Here is a 15,142-nt window from a genome sequence, read left to right as displayed (position 1 = left end):
CCAGGGTAGAAAAGTGCATTTATTCCTAATTTAACAGCAGTTAAACTACATATGTCACATGCAAGGTCATTTCCACCCAACAGAAATGTTATTTGACATGATGCTTCTTATCTGAGCTTTTGCATGCCCAGAAAGCTTCAAATAGAAAAGAAGCATGGTCTCTGTGGCGCAATCGGTTAGTGCGTTCGGCTGTTAACCGAAAGGTTGGTGGTTCAAGCCCACCCAGGGACTTAAAGTGTCGTTCTTACAATTTTTACTGCAATTAAACTACATATTTCTAATACTATTTCTTTATCACCCAAAAGAAATGTTACATGACATGATGCTTCTTGTCTGAGCTTTTGCAGCCCCAGAAAGCTTCATTTTGGAAAGATGTGTGGTCTCTGTGGCGCTATCGGTTGTTAACCAAAAAGTTTGGTGGTTCATGCCCACCCAGGGTAGAAAAGTACATTTTTTCCTAATTTAACAGCAGTTAAACTACATATGTCACATGCAAGGTCATTTCCACCCAACAGAAATGTTATTTGACATGATGCTTCTTATCTGAGCTTATGCATGCCTAGAAGTCTTCAAAGAAGAAAGTAGTATGGTCTCTGTGGCGCAATAGGTTAGAGAGTTCGGCTGTTAACCGAAAGGTTGGTGGTTCAAGCCCACCCAGGGACGTAAAGTGTCTTTGTTGCCATTTTTTATTTAGTTAAACTACATATGTCTCGTACTATTTCTTTATCACCCAAAAGAAATGTTACATGACATGATGCTTCTTGTCTGAGCTTTTGCAGCCCCAGAAAGCTTCATTTAGGAAAGAAGTGTGGTCTCTGTGGCTTTATCGGTTGTTAACCAAAAAGGTTGGTGGTTCATGCCCACCCAGGGTAGAAAAGTGCATTTTTTCCTAATTTAACAGCAGTTAAACTACATATGTCACATGCAAGGTCATTTCCACCCAACAGAAATGTTATTTGACATGATGCTTCTTATCTGAGCTTTTGCATGCCCAGAAGGCTTCAAATAGAAAAGAAGCATGGTCTCTGTGGCGCAAATGGTTAGCGCGTTCGGCTGTTAACCGAAAGGTTGGTGGTTCAAGCCCACCCAGGGACTTAAAGTGTCGTTCTTACAATTTTTACTGCAATTAAACTACATATTTCTCATACTATTTCTTTATCACCCAAAAGAAATGTTACATGACATTATGCTGCTTGTCTGAGCTTTTGCAGCCCCAGAAAGCTTCATTTTGGAAAGATGTGTGGTCTCTGTGGCGCTATCGGTTGTTAACCAAAAAGGTTGGTGGTTCATGCCCACCCAGGGTAGAAAAGTACATTTTTTCCTAATTTAACAGCAGTTAAACTACATATGTCACATGCAAGGTCATTTCCACCCAACAGAAATGTTATTTGACATGATGCTTCTTATCTGAGCTTATGCATGCCTAGAAGTCTTCAAAGAAGAAAGTAGTATGGTCTCTGTGGCGCAATAGGTTAGCGCGTTCGGCTGTTAACCGAAAGGTTGGTGGTTCAAGCCCACCCAGGGACGTAAAGTGTCTTTGTTGCCATTTTTTATTTAGTTAAACTACATATGTCTCATACTATTTCTTTATCACCCAAAAGAAATGTTACATGACATGATGCTTCTTGTCTGAGCTTTTGCAGCCCCAGAAAGCTTCATTTAGGAAAGAAGTGTGGTCTCTGTGGCTTTATCGGTTGTTAACCAAAAAGGTTGGTGGTTCATGCCCACCCAGGGTAGAAAAGTGCATTTTTTCCTAGTTTAACAGCAGTTGAACTACATATGTCACATGCAAGGTCATTTCCAAACAACAGAAATGTTATTTGACATGATGCTTCTTATCTGAGCTTTTGCATGCCCAGAAGGCTTCAAATAGAAAAGGTGCATGGTCTCTGTGGCGCAATAGGTTAGCGCGTTCGGCTGTTAACCGAAAGGTTGGTGGTGCAAACCCACCCAGGGGCGTAAAGTGTCGTTCTTACGATTTTTACTGCAATTAAACTTCAAGCCCACCCAGGGACGTAAAGTGTCGTTCTTACAATTATTACTGCAATTAAACTACATATTTCTCATACTATGTCTTTATCACCCAAAAGAAATGTTACATGACATTATGCTTCTTGTCTGAGCTTTTGCAGCCCCAGAAAGCTTTATTTAGGAAAGATGTGTGGTCTCTGTGGCGCTATCGGTTGTTAACCAAAAAGGTTGGTGGTTCATGCCCACCCAGGGTAGAAAAGTGCATTTTTTCCTAATTTAACAGCAGTTAAACTAGATATGTCACATGCAAGGTCATTTCCACCCAACAGAAATGTTATTTGACATGATGCTTCTTATCTGAGCTTTTGCATGCCCAGAAGGCTTCAAATAAGAAAGTAGTATGGTCTCTGTGGCGCAATAGGTTAGCGCGTTCGGCTGTTAACCGAAAGGTTGGTGGTTCAAGCCCACCCAGGGACGTAAAGTGTCGTTCTTACAGTTTTTACTGCAATTAAACTACATATTTCTCATACTATTTCTTTATCACCCAAAAGAAATGTTACATGACATGATGCTTCTTGTCTGAGCTTTTGCAGCCCCAGAAAGCTTCATTTAGGAAAGAAGTGTGGTCTCTGTGGCTTTATCGGTTGTTAACCAAAAAGGTTGGTGGTTCATGCCCACCCAGGGTAGAAAAGTGCATTTTTTCCTAATTTAACAGCAGTTAAACTAGATATGTCACATGCAAGGTCATTTCCACCCAACAGAAATGTTATTTGACATGATGCTTCTTATCTGAGCTTTTGCATGCCTAGAAGGCTTCAAATAAGAAATTGGCATGGTCTCTGTGGTGCAATAGGTTAGCGCGTTCGGCTGTTAACCGAAAGGTTGGTGGTGCAAGCCCACCCAGGGACGTAAAGTGTCGTTCTTACGATTTTTACTGCAATTAAACTTCAAGCCCACCCAGGGACGTAAAGTGTCGTTCTTACAATTTTTACTGCAAATAAACTACATATTTCTCATACTATTTCTTTATCACCCAAAAGAAATGTTACATGACATGATGCTTCTTGTCTGAGCTTTTGCAGCCCCAGAAAATTTCATTTAGGAAAGAAGTGTGGTCTCTGTGGCGCTATCGGTTGTTAACCAAAAAGGTTGGTGGTTCATGCCCACCCAGGGTAGAAAAGTGCATTTTTTCCTAATTTAACAGCAGTTAAACTACATATGTCACATGAGAGTTCATTTCCACCCAACAGAAATGTTATATGACATGATGCTTCTTATCTGAGCTTTTGCATGCCCAGAAGGCTTCATATAGCAAAAATACATGGTCTCTGTGGCGCAATCGGTTAGCGCGTTCGGCTGTTAACCGAAAGGTTGGTGGTTCAAGCCCCCAGGGACGTAAAGTGTCGTTCTTACAGTTTTTACTGCAATTAAACTACATATTTCTCATACTATTTCTTTATCACCCAAAAGAAATGTTACATGACATGATGCTTCTTGTCTGAGCTTTTGCAGCCCCAGAAAGCTTCATTTAGAAAAGAAGTGTGGTCTCTGTGGCTTTATCGGTTGTTAACCAAAAAGGTTGGTGGTTCATGCCCACCCAGGGTAGAAAAGTGCATTTTTTCCTAATTTAACAGCAGTTAAACTACATATGTCACATGAGAGGTCATTTCCACCCAACAGAAATGTTATATGACATGATGCTTCTTATCTGAGCTTTTGCATGCCCAGAAGGCTTCATATAGCAAAAATACATGGTCTCTGTGGCGCAATCGGATAGCGCGTTCGGCTGTTAACCGAAAGGTTGGTGGTTCAAGCCCACCCAGGGACGTAAAGTGTCGTCCTTACGATTTTTACTGCAATTAAACTTCAAGCCCACCCAGGGACGTAAAGTGTCGTTCTTACAGTTTTTACTGCAATTAAACTACATATTTCTCATACTATGTCTTTATCACCCAAAAGAAATGTTACATGACATTATGCTTCTTGTCTGAGCTTTTGCAGCCCCAGAAAGCTTTATTTAGGAAAGATGTGTGGTCTCTGTGGCGCTATCCGTTGTTAACCAAAAAGGTTGGTGGTTCATGCCCACCCAGGGTTGAAAAGTGCATTTTTTCCTAATTTAACAGCAGTTAAACTAGAAATGTCACATGCAAGGTCATTTCCACCCAACAGAAATGTTATTTGACATGATGCTTCTTATCTGAGCTTTTGCATGCCTAGAAGGCTTCAAAAAAGAAAGTAGTATGGTCTCTGTGGCGCAATAGGTTAGCGCGTTCGGCTGTTAACCGAAAGGTTGGTGGTTCAAGCCCACCCAGGGACGTAAAGTGTTTTTTAATTTTTACTGCAATTAAACTACACATTTCTAATACTATTTCTTTATCACCCAAAATAAATGTTACATGACATGATGCTTCTTGTCTGAGCTTTTGCAGCCCCAGAAAGCTTCATTTAGGAAAGAAGTGTGGTCTCTGTGGCTTTATCGGTTGTTAACCAAAAAGGTTGGTGGTTCATGCCCACCCAGGGTAGAAAAGTGCATTTTTTCCTAATTTAACAGCAGTTAAACTACATATGTCACATGCAAGGTCATTTCCACCCAACAGAAATGTTATTTGACATGATGCTTCTTATCTGAGCTTTTGCATGCCCAGAAGGCTTCAAATAGAAAAGGAGCATGGTCTCTGTGGCGCAATCGGTTAGCGCGTTCGGCTGTTAACCGAAAGGTTGGTGGTTCAAGCCCACCCAGGGACTTAAAGTGTCGTTCTTACAATTTTTACTGCAATTAAACTACATATTTCTCATACTATTTCTTTATCACCCAAAAGAAATGTTACATGACATTATGCTGCTTGTCTGAGCTTTTGCAGCCCCAGAAAGCTTCATTTTGGAAAGATGTGTGGTCTCTGTGGCGCTATCGGTTGTTAACCAAAAAGGTTGGTGGTTCATGCCCACCCAGGGTAGAAAAGTAAATTTTTTCCTAATTTAACAGCAGTTAAACTACATATGTCACATGCAAGGTCATTTCCACCCAACAGAAATGTTATTTGACATGATGCTTCTTATCTGAGCTTATGCATGCCTAGAAGTCTTCAAAGAAGAAAGTAGTATGGTCTCTGTGGCGCAATAGGTTAGCGCGTTCGGCTGTTAACCGAAAGGTTGGTGGTTCAAGCCCACCCAGGGACGTAAAGTGTCTTTGTTGCCATTTTTTATTTAGTTAAACTACATATGTCTCATACTATTTCTTTATCACCCAAAAGAAATGTTACATGACATGATGCTTCTTGTCTGAGCTTTTGCAGCCCCAGAAAGCTTCATTTAGGAAAGAAGTGTGGTCTCTGTGGCTTTATCGGTTGTTAACCAAAAAGGTTGGTGGTTCATGCCCACCCAGGGTAGAAAAGTGCATTTTTCCTAGTTTAACAGCAGTTAAACTACATATGTCACATGCAAGGTCATTTCCAAACAACAGAAATGTTATTTGACATGATGCTTCTTATCTGAGCTTTTGCATGCCCAGAAGGCTTCAAATAGAAAAGGTGCATGGTCTCTGTGGCGCAATAGGTTAGCGCGTTCGGCTGTTAACCGAAAGGTTGGTGGTGCAAGCCCACCCAGGGGCGTAAAGTGTCGTTCTTACGATTTTTACTGCAATTAAACTTCAAGCCCACCCAGGGACGTAAAGTGTCGTTCTTACAATTATTACTGCAATTAAACTACATATTTCTCATACTATGTCTTTATCACCCAAAAGAAATGTTACATGACATTATGCTTCTTGTCTGAGCTTTTGCAGCCCCAGAAAGCTTTATTTAGGAAAGATGTGTGGTCTCTGTGGCGCTATCGGTTGTTAACCAAAAAGTTTGGTGGTTCATGCCCACCCAGGGTAGAAAAGTGCATTTTTTCCTAATTTAACAGCAGTTAAACTAGATATGTCACATGCAAGGTCATTTCCACCCAACAGAAATGTTATTTGACATGATGCTTCTTATCTGATCTTTTGCATGCCTAGAAGGCTTCAAATAAGAAAGTAGTATGGTCTCTGTGGCGCAATAGGTTAGCGCGTTCGGCTGTTAACCGAAAGGTTGGTGGTTCAAGCCCACCCAGGGACGTAAAGTGTCGTTCTTACAGTTTTTACTGCAATTAAACTACATATTTCTCATACTATTTCTTTATCACCCAAAGAAATGTTACATGACATGATGCTTCTTGTCTGAGCTTTTGCAGCCCCAGAAAGCTTCATTTAGGAAAGAAGTGTGGTCTCTGTGGCTTTATCGGTTGTTAACCAAAAAGGTTGGTGGTTCATGCCCACCCAGGGTAGAAAAGTGCATTTTTTCCTAATTTAACAGCAGTTAAACTACATATGTCACATGCAAGGTCATTTCCACCCAACAGAAATGTTATTTGACATGATGCTTCTTATCTGAGCTTTTGCATGCCCAGAAGGCTTCGAATAGAAAGAAGCATGGTCTCTGTGGCGCAATCGGTTAGCGCGTTCGGCTGTTAACCGAAAGGTTGGTGGTTCAAGCCCACCCAGCGACGTAAAGTGTCATTCTTACGATTTTTACTGCAATTAAACTACATATTTCTCATACCATGTCTCTATCACCCAAAAGAAATGTTACATGACATTATGCTTCTTGTCTGAGCTTTTGCAGCCCCAGAAAGCTTCATTTGGGAAAGATGTGTGGTCTCTGTGGCGCTATCGGTTGTTAACCAAAAAGGTTGGTGGTTCATGCCCACCCAGGGTAGAAAAGTGCATTTTTTCCTAATTTAACAGCAGTTAAACTAGATATGTCACATGCAAGGTCATTTCCACCCAACAGAAATGTTATTTGACATGATGCTTCTTATCTGAGCTTTTGCATGCCTAGAAGGCTTCAAATAAGAAATTGGCATGGTCTCTGTGGTGCAATAGGTTAGCGCGTTAGGCTGTTAACCGAAAGGTTGGTGGTGCAAGCCCACCCAGGGACGTAAAGTGTCGTTCTTACGATTTTTACTGCAATTAAACTTCAAGCCCACCCAGGGACGTAAAGTGTCGTTCTTACAATTTTTACTGCAAATAAACTACATATTTCTCATATTATTTCTTTATCACCCAAAAGAAATGTTACATGACATGATGCTTCTTGTCTGAGCTTTTGCAGCCCCAGAAAGCTTCATTTAGGAAAGAAGTGTGGTCTCTGTGGCGCTATCGGTTGTTAACCAAAAAGGTTGGTGGTTCATGCCCACCCAGGGTAGAAAAGTAAATTTTTTCCTAATTTAACAGCAGTTAAACTACATATGTCACATGCAAGGTCATTTCCACCCAACAGAAATGTTATTTGACATGATGCTTCTTATCTGAGCTTATGCATGCCTAGAAGTCTTCAAAGAAGAAAGTAGTATGGTCTCTGTGGCGCAATAGGTTAGCGCGTTCGGCTGTTAACCGAAAGGTTGGTGGTTCAAGCCCACCCAGGGACGTAAAGTGTCTTTGTTGCCATTTTTTATTTAGTTAAACTACATATGTCTCATACTATTTCTTTATCACCCAAAAGAAATGTTACATGACATGATGCTTCTTGTCTGAGCTTTTGCAGCCCCAGAAAGCTTCATTTAGGAAAGAAGTGTGGTCTCTGTGGCTTTATCGGTTGTTAACCAAAAAGGTTGGTGGTTCATGCCCACCCAGGGTAGAAAAGTGCATTTTTTCCTAGTTTAACAGCAGTTAAACTACATATGTCACATGCAAGGTCATTTCCAAACAACAGAAATGTTATTTGACATGATGCTTCTTATCTGAGCTTTTGCATGCCCAGAAGGCTTCAAATAGAAAAGGTGCATGGTCTCTGTGGCGCAATAGGTTAGCGCGTTCGGCTGTTAACCGAAAGGTTGGTGGTGCAAGCCCACCCAGGGGCGTAAAGTGTCGTTCTTACGATTTTTACTGCAATTAAACTTCAAGCCCACCCAGGGACGTAAAGTGTCGTTCTTACAATTATTACTGCAATTAAACTACATATTTCTCATACTATGTCTTTATCACCCAAAAGAAATGTTACATGACATTATGCTTCTTGTCTGAGCTTTTGCAGCCCCAGAAAGCTTTATTTAGGAAAGATGTGTGGTCTCTGTGGCGCTATCGGTTGTTAACCAAAAAGTTTGGTGGTTCATGCCCACCCAGGGTAGAAAAGTGCATTTTTTCCTAATTTAACAGCAGTTAAACTAGATATGTCACATGCAAGGTCATTTCCACCCAACAGAAATGTTATTTGACATGATGCTTCTTATCTGATCTTTTGCATGCCTAGAAGGCTTCAAATAAGAAAGTAGTATGGTCTCTGTGGCGCAATAGGTTAGCGCGTTCGGCTGTTAACCGAAAGGTTGGTGGTTCAAGCCCACCCAGGGACGTAAAGTGTCGTTCTTACAGTTTTTACTGCAATTAAACTACATATTTCTCATACTATTTCTTTATCACCCAAAGAAATGTTACATGACATGATGCTTCTTGTCTGAGCTTTTGCAGCCCCAGAAAGCTTCATTTAGGAAAGAAGTGTGGTCTCTGTGGCTTTATCGGTTGTTAACCAAAAAGGTTGGTGGTTCATGCCCACCCAGGGTAGAAAAGTGCATTTTTTCCTAATTTAACAGCAGTTAAACTACATATGTCACATGCAAGGTCATTTCCACCCAACAGAAATGTTATTTGACATGATGCTTCTTATCTGAGCTTTTGCATGCCCAGAAGGCTTCGAATAGAAAAGAAGCATGGTCTCTGTGGCGCAATCGGTTAGCGCGTTCGGCTGTTAACCGAAAGGTTGGTGGTTCAAGCCCACCCAGCGACGTAAAGTGTCATTCTTACGATTTTTACTGCAATTAAACTACATATTTCTCATACCATGTCTCTATCACCCAAAAGAAATGTTACATGACATTATGCTTCTTGTCTGAGCTTTTGCAGCCCCAGAAAGCTTCATTTGGGAAAGATGTGTGGTCTCTGTGGCGCTATCGGTTGTTAACCAAAAAGGTTGGTGGTTCATGCCCACCCAGGGTAGAAAAAGTGCATTTTTTCCTAATTTAACAGCAGTTAAACTAGATATGTCACATGCAAGGTCATTTCCACCCAACAGAAATGTTATTTGACATGATGCTTCTTATCTGAGCTTTTGCATGCCTAGAAGGCTTCAAATAAGAAATTGGCATGGTCTCTGTGGTGCAATAGGTTAGCGCGTTAGGCTGTTAACCGAAAGGTTGGTGGTGCAAGCCCACCCAGGGACGTAAAGTGTCGTTCTTACGATTTTTACTGCAATTAAACTTCAAGCCCACCCAGGGACGTAAAGTGTCGTTCTTACAATTTTTACTGCAAATAAACTACATATTTCTCATATTATTTCTTTATCACCCAAAAGAAATGTTACATGACATGATGCTTCTTGTCTGAGCTTTTGCAGCCCCAGAAAGCTTCATTTAGGAAAGAAGTGTGGTCTCTGTGGCGCTATCGGTTGTTAACCAAAAAGGTTGGTGGTTCATGCCCACCCAGGGTAGAAAAGTGCATTTTTTCCTAATTTAACAGCAGTTAAACTACATATGTCACATGAGAGTTCATTTCCACCCAACAGAAATGTTATATGACATGATGCTTCTTATCTGAGCTTTTGCATGCCCAGAAGGCTTCATATAGCAAAAATACATGCTCTCTGTGGCGCAATCGGTTAGCGCGTTCGGCTGTTAACCGAAAGGTTGGTGGTTCAAGCACACCCAGGGACGTAAAGTGTCGTTCTTACGGTTTTTACTGCAATTAAACTACATATTTCTCATACTATGTCTTTATCACCCAAAAGAAATGTTACATGACATTATGCTTCTTGTCTGAGCTTTTGCAGCCCCAGAAAGCTTTATTTAGGAAAGATGTGTGGTCTCTGTGGCGCTATCGGTTGTTAACCAAAAAGGTTGGTGGTTCATGCCCACCCAGGGAAGAAAAGTGCATTTTTTCCTAATTTAACAGCAGTTAAACTACATATGTCACATGAGAGGTCATTTCCACCCAACAGAAATGTTATATGACATGATGCTTCTTATCTGAGCTTTTGCAGCCCCAGAAAGCTTCATTTAGGAAAGAAGTGTCGTCTCTGTGGCTTTATCGGTTGTTAACCAAAAGATTGGTGGTTCATGCCCACCCACGGTAGAAAAGTGCATTTTTCCTAGTTTAAACAGCAGTTAAACTACATATGTCACATGCAAGGTCATTTCCACCCAACAGAAATGTTATTGACATGATGCTTCTTATCTGAGCTTTGCATGCCCAGAAGGCTTCAAATAGAAAAGTTGCATGGTCTCTGTGGCGCAATCGGCTGTTAACCGAAAGGTTGGTGGTTCAAGCACACCCAGGGACGTAAAGTGTCGTTCTTACGGTTTTTACTGCAATTAAACTACATATTTCTCATACTATGTCTTTATCACCCAAAAGAAATGTTACATGACATTATGCTTCTTGTCTGAGCTTTTGCAGCCCCAGAAAGCTTTATTTAGGAAAGATGTGTGGTCTCTGTGGCGCTATCGGTTGTTAACCAAAAAGGTTGGTGGTTCATGCCCACCCAGGGAAGAAAAGTGCATTTTTTCCTAATTTAACAGCAGTTAAACTAGATATGTCACATGCAAGGTCATTTCCACCCAACAGAAATGTTATTTGACATGATGCTTCCTATCTGAGCTTTTGCATGCCCAGAAGGCTTCATATAGCAAAAATACATGGTCTCTGTGGCGCAATCGGTTAGCGCGTTCGGCTGTTAACCGAAAGGTTGATGGTTCAAGCCCACCCAGGGACGTAAAGTGTCTCTGTTGCCGTTTTTTATTCAGTTAAACTACATATGTCTCATGCAAGGTCTTTCCCACCCAACAGAAATGTTATATGACATGATGCTTCTTATCTGAGCTTTTGCATGCCCAGAAGGCTTCATATAGCAAAATTACATGGTCTCTGTGGTGCAATCGGTTAGCGCGTTCGGCTGTTAACCGAAAGGTTGGTGGTTCAAGCCCACCCAGGGACGTAAAGTGTCGTTCTTACAATTTTTACTGCAATTAAACTACATATTTCTCATACTATTTCTTTATCACCCAAAAGAAATGTTACATGAGATAATGCTGCTTGTCTGAGCTTTTGCAGCCCCGGAAAGCTTCATTTTGGAAAGAAGTGTGGTCTCTGTGGCGCTATCGGTTGTTAACCAAAAAGGTTGGTGGTTCATGCCCACCCAGGGAAGAAAAGTGCATTTTTTCCTAATTTAACAGCAGTTAAACTACATATGTCACATGAGAGGTCATTTCCACCCAACAGAAATGTTATATGACATGATGCTTCTTATCTGAGCTTTTGCAGCCCCAGAAAGCTTCATTTAGGAAAGAAGTGTGGTCTCTGTGGCTTTATCGGTTGTTAACCAAAAAGATTGGTGGTTCATGCCCACCCACGGTAGAAAAGTGCATTTTTTCCTAGTTTAACAGCAGTTAAACTACATATGTCACATGCAAGGTCATTTCCACCCAACAGAAATGTTATTTGACATGATGCTTCTTATCTGAGCTTTTGCATGCCCAGAAGGCTTCAAATAGAAAAGTTGCATGGTCTCTGTGGCGCAATCGGCTGTTAACCGAAAGGTTGGTGGTTCAAGCACACCCAGGGACGTAAAGTGTCGTTCTTACGGTTTTTACTGCAATTAAACTACATATTTCTCATACTATGTCTTTATCACCCAAAAGAAATGTTACATGACATTATGCTTCTTGTCTGAGCTTTTGCAGCCCCAGAAAGCTTTATTTAGGAAAGATGTGTGGTCTCTGTGGCGCTAATCGGTTGTTAACCAAAAAAGGTTGGTGGTTCATGCCCACCCAGGGAAGAAAAGTGCATTTTTTCCTAATTTAACAGCAAGCAGTTAAACTAGATATGTCACATGTAAGGTCATTTCCACCCAACAGAAATGTTATTTGACATGATGCTTCCTATCTGAGCTTTTGGCATCCCAGAAGGCTTCATAATAGCAAAAATACATGGGCTCTTGGGGCGCAATCGGTTAGCGCGTTCGGCTGTTAACGAAGGTTGGTGTTCAAGCCCACCAGGGACGTAAAGTGTCTCTGTTGCCGTTTTTATTCAGTTAAACTACATATGTCTCATGCAAGGTCTTTCCCACCCAACAGAAATGTTATATGACATGATGCTTCTTATCTGAGCTTTTGCATGCCCAGAAGGCTTCATATAGCAAAATTACATGGTCTCTGTGGTGCAATCGGTTAGCGCGTTCGGCTGTTAACCGAAAGGTTGGTGGTTCAAGCCCACCCAGGGACGTAAAGTGTCGTTCTTACAATTTTTACTGCAATTAAACTACATATTTCTCATACTATTTCTTTATCACCCAAAAGAAATGTTACATGAGATAATGCTGCTTGTCTGAGCTTTTGCAGCCCCGGAAAGCTTCATTTTGGAAAGAAGTGTGGTCTCTGTGGCGCTATCGGTTGTTAACCAAAAAGGTTGGTGGTTCATGCCCACCCAGGGTAGAAAAGTACATTTTTTTCTAATTTAACAGCAGTTAAACTACATATGTCACATGCAAGGTCATTTCCACCCAACAGAAATGTTATTTGACATGATGCTTCTTATCTGAGCTTATGCATGCCTAGAAGTCTTCAAAGAAGAAAGGTAGTATGGTCCTCTGTGGCGCAATAGGTTAGCTGCGTTCGGGCCTGTTACCGAAGAGTTGGTGGTCAAGCCCACCCAGGGACGTAAAGTGTCTTTGTTGCCATTTTTTAGTTAGTTAAACTACATATGTCTTCATACTATTTTCTTTATCACCCAAAAGAAATGTTACCATGACATGATGCTTCTGTCTGAGCTTTTGCAGCCCCAGAAAGCTTTATTTAGGAAAGATGTGTGGTCTCTGTGGCGCTATCCGTTGTTAACCAAAAAGGTTGGTGGTTCATGCCCACCCAGGGTTGAAAAGTGCATTTTTTTCTTAATTTAACAGCAGTTAAACTAGAAATGTCACATGCAAGGTCATTTCCACCCAACAGAAATGTTATTTGACATGATGCTTCTTATCTGAGCTTTTGCATGCCTAGAAGGCTTCAAAAAAGAAAGTAGTATGGTCTCTGTGGCGCAATAGGTTAGCGCGTTCGGCTGTTAACCGAAAGGTTGGTGGTTCAAGCCCACCCAGGGACGTAAAGTGTTTTTTAATTTTTACTGCAATTAAACTACACATTTCTAATACTATTTCTTTATCACCCAAAATAAATGTTACATGACATGATGCTTCTTGTCTGAGCTTTTGCAGCCCCAGAAAGCTTCATTTAGGAAAGAAGTGTGGTCTCTGTGGCTTTATCGGTTGTTAACCAAAAAGTTGGTGGTTCATGCCCACCCAGGGTAGAAAAGTGCATTTTTTCCTAATTTAACAGCAGTTAAACTACATATGTCACATGCAAGGTCATTTCCACCCAACAGAAATGTTATTTGACATGATGCTTCTTATCTGAGCTTTTTGCATGCCCAGAAGGCTTCAAATAGAAAGGACATGGTCTCTGTGGCGCAATCGGTTAGCGCGTTCGGCTGTTAACCGAAGGTTGGTGGTTCAAGCCCACCCAGGGACTTAAAGTGTCGTTCTTACAATTTTTACTGCAATTAAACTACATATTTCTCATACTATTTCTTTATCACCCAAAAGAAATGTTACATGACATTATGCTGCTTGTCTGAGCTTTTGCAGCCCCAGAAAGCTTCATTTTGGAAAGATGTGTGGTCTCTGTGGTGCTATCGGTTGTTAACCAAAAAGGTTGGTGGTTCATGCCCACCCAGGGTAGAAAAGTACATTTTTTCCTAATTTAACAGCAGTTAAACTACATATGTCACATGCAAGGTCATTTCCACACAGAAATGTTATTTGACATGATGCTTCTTATCTGAGCTTTTGCATGCCTAGAAGCTTCAAAGAAGAAAGTAGTATGGTCTCTGTGGCGCAATAGGTTAGCGCGTTCGGCTGTTAACCGAAAGGTTGGTGGTTCAAGCCCACCCAGGGACGTAAGTGTCTTTGTTGCCATTTTTATTTAGTTAAACTACATATGTCTCATACTATTTCTTTATCACCCAAAAGAAATGTTACATGACATGATGCTTCTTGTCTGAGCTTTTGCAGCCCCGAAAGCTATCGGTTGTTAACCAAAAAGGTTGGTGGTTCATGCCCACCCAGGGTAGAAAAGTGCATTTTTTCCTAGTTTAACAGCAGTTAAACTACATATGTCACATGCAAGGTCATTTCCAACAACAAAATGTTATTTGACATGATGCTTCTTATCTGAGCTTTTGCATGCCCAGAAGGCTTCAAATAGAAAAGGTGCATGGTCTCTGTGGCGCAATAGGTTAGCGCGTTCGGCTGTTAACCGAAAGGTTGGTGGTTGTGCAAGCCACCCAGGGGCGTAAAGTGTCGTTCTTACGATTTTTACTGCAATTAAACTTCAAGCCCACCCAGGGACGTAAGTGTCGTTCTTACAATTATTACTGCAATTAAACTACATATTTCTCATACTATGTTTTTATCACCCAAAGAAATGTTACATGACATTATGCTTCTTGTCTGAGCTTTTGCAGCCCCAGAAAGCTTTATTTAGGAAAGAATGTGGTCTCTGTGGCTATCGGTTGTTAACCAAAAAGTTGGTGGTTCATGCCCACCCAGGGTAGAAAATGCATTTTTTCCTAATTTAACAGCAGTTAAATAGATATGTCACATGCAAGGTCATTTCCACCCAACAGAAATGTTATTTGACATGATGCTTCTTATCTGATCTTTTGCATGCCTAGAAGGCTTCAATAAAAAGTAGTATGGTCTCTGTGGCGCAATAGGTTAGCGCGTTCGTGTGTTAACCGAAAGGTTGGTGGTTCAAGCCCACCCAGGGACGTAAAGTGTCGTTCTTACAGTTTTTACTGCAATTAAACTACATATTTCTCATACTATTCTTTATCACCCAAAAGAAATGTTACATGACATGATGCTTCTTGTCTGAGCTTTTGCAGCCCCAGAAAGCTTCATTTAGGAAAAAGTGTGGTCTCTGTGGCTTTATCGGTTGTTAACCAAAAAGGTTGGTGGTTCATGCCCACCCAGGGTAGAAAAGTGCATTTTTTCCTAATTTAACAGCAGTTAAACTACATATGTCACATGCAAGGTCATTTCCACCCACAGAAATG

At 41.0% G+C, this 15,142-nt stretch overlaps 2 non-coding genes across 2 annotated transcripts; both read left to right on the top strand.

Moving 5' to 3' along the window:
- The first annotated feature begins 3,725 nt into the window (after positions 1–3,725).
- Positions 3,726–3,799, top strand: trnan-guu (transfer RNA asparagine (anticodon GUU)). The gene has a single exon. It is a non-coding gene; the product is annotated as a tRNA-Asn (tRNA).
- An 843-nt stretch (positions 3,800–4,642) lies between these two features.
- On the top strand, positions 4,643–4,716 carry trnan-guu (transfer RNA asparagine (anticodon GUU)). Its single transcript has one exon. It is a non-coding gene; the product is annotated as a tRNA-Asn (tRNA).
- The last annotated feature ends 10,426 nt before the right edge of the window (positions 4,717–15,142 follow it).

This window comes from Denticeps clupeoides, unplaced genomic scaffold (genome assembly GCF_900700375.1).
Source record: "Denticeps clupeoides unplaced genomic scaffold, fDenClu1.1, whole genome shotgun sequence".
NCBI lineage: Eukaryota > Metazoa > Chordata > Actinopteri > Clupeiformes > Denticipitidae > Denticeps > Denticeps clupeoides.
This window is presented reverse-complemented; position numbering and strand designations above follow the sequence as displayed.